The sequence below is a fragment of the Patagioenas fasciata genome, chromosome 6 (assembly GCF_037038585.1).
Source record: "Patagioenas fasciata isolate bPatFas1 chromosome 6, bPatFas1.hap1, whole genome shotgun sequence".
NCBI classification, from domain to species: Eukaryota; Metazoa; Chordata; class Aves; order Columbiformes; family Columbidae; genus Patagioenas; species Patagioenas fasciata.
In genome coordinates, this window is record NC_092525.1 from 57961 (window position 1) to 60364 (window position 2404).

Genomic DNA, 2404 nt, shown 5'->3' on the forward strand with positions numbered 1-2404 from the left:
GCTGTTAAATCACAGGATTCTGAGCACTGCAGATGATCACAGTGCGGTGCTGCCCTGAGAAGAAAGGACGAGTGACTCTTGGTGTTCCCTGCTGCTCACTGCCCTGATCCTGCCCACCCTCATGTTCCAGCCACTCAGACCCCGGCCAGAATGACTGAGACAGGAGGGTCTCTTAAGGATGTTTTGTTTTGTCCAGATACCTTTAATTTGCTTATATACACAGATTTCATAAGAGGAAGCACTTGATTTCACCGATGACACGATTTCTCCAGTAACGCATCTCACCAAGATTGCCAATTGACAGTCCCCTTAGGATGAGAGAACGTTCATGTTGAACAAACCATGAACACTTGTAGTGATTGAAACTGGGGGTTTTTCAGACAAGCACCATCTGCCTCCTGCGCCAGAGACTCAACAGAATTATGTCTCAGACATTATGGCAACAACAGCTCATCCCGCAGCGATGGGTCACTCAGAGCGAAAACGACCCAGAGCGAAAACAATCCCGTATGGACACCGTGTCCAGCAGCAGATGGGGCACTCAGGAGAAGGTGAATCGCGATTTACATCCCAACACCAGCCGAGGCCCGCAGACAAAGGCCGCGGGCTGACATGGGAGGGGACGGGCCTTTCGTTCTTCTTTGCTTCTCTTTTCCTTTCCTACACCCTTATTTCATCTCCTCTCCCTCTATGAGCAGTATAACCTAAGGCTTAGAGCCACAAAACTCCTTTGTGTAAACCCTTTGGCTGTTAAACTGTTCACCAATTTGGCTTAAGTAGCGTAAATCTTCCTGCTAATTGGGCCAAGCTGCAAAATAAAAGGTGTTGGGGTTTTTTTGTTTATGGTCCTTGAGTACCCCATATACTCTTTTCTAACTAAGGGGACCTGAATCGGAGTCACCTCCCCACACACGGACAGCTGGGGACGTTCTGCAATGAAAACTTGTATGGAGAGGGGAACACACTGAATAGGTCAATCCAGCATTTAATAAAAGCAATGGAGTTAGCTCTTGAATTAACATTGATAACATGCTCTGCTATATTGTGGCCAGTTGCGATTGGAAACAGCGCAGTTAAAAGTTCGGTGTGCATGGTCCTCTGTATACACGAAGACATCCAGCCAGCTTTAGTCACGCACCTGATCTTTCCTTCGTGTTACAGATCTCTGCAATGAAAGCTGGGAGCAACAAACATTCAGCTTTCTGATGTGTCATTAAAGAGATTTTTCTGCATTTACTACAACCTTGACCGAGCCTGTACCTGATTGCTTTAACTGGCATTAGATAAGTCATTGAGGAAGCAGTCAAGTCAGCCCGCGAGAAGACACGGAGAGGTGACAAAGTTGTAAGTCCCTAGGATGCTGGCACACCAGCACGAACACAGGCAAGCAGAAGCCTCCAACGCATTGGCAGAAATATCCTACTCAGGTACAGCAGGCAAATGCAACTTATAATGGAACGGTTACAATATGCTTGGTAGAAAAAAGCTGAGGTTCCGCTGCCTCAGGCGCACAGCGGTTACTGCTGTGTGTGGTCTAACCCAGATCCAGTAGTGAGCTACACGTGTTTATCTTGGTTTGATATTTGTAGTGCATGTGTTAACGTACAGATCAATATACAAGACAAGGTCTGATGAACAAAATCTCTCTCTGAAAGATCCTGAAGTGATCACTGGAGTGATTTTCAAGGCAAAGATTCTGTCTGTCTCCAGCTCCCAGAAGACTTCAGAGGTGAAATTCTCTATAAATCCTGAGGGGGAAAGAGGGGGTTGTAAGGAACATGAACCTGAAGAACATTCAGTAGCTCTCCCGGGCGCTCTGTGATGGAGCCTCCCCTGTTCACCAGCTCCTGAGGCTCCAGGGGCTACAACACGGGGCACAACGCGCTCACAGACTGAACCTGCGCTGAGGGAGAAAATGCCTTCCTGATGAAGCTTTAACATCAACACAGCAACTATTGCTTGTCCTTCAAGGAAACTATCTTGTTATAAGCATTTATAGCTCTATTGTCTATTTATGCTTTTAGCAATAAGCGCTTTTATCCACATTTCATTTTGGTGCACCTGGTAAGACATGTGATTGAAGGTGACAGATAAGAGCAGGGCACTCTTTTAATCCCTAAGACAGGACCCTGGGAAAACTTCACAGGAATCAGTTCTTCACTACATTGCTGCTCCTTGCATTCACAGCCCAGCAGAAAAGCACGGGCCGAGGTGAGAACCGCCCGCAGAAGGGGCTGCCAGACACTGTTCTGGCTGATGCTCTGCCAGGACGTGCTTCGTTTTCTGTCCGGTGCTGTGCGGGGGGAACACGGAACATCTGCACGAAAAACCTGCGCTTGGCTCGTGCAGCGTCTGTGTCACGGGAACCGACAGCCACGTCCCATCGCTGACCTCGCGTGTTCAC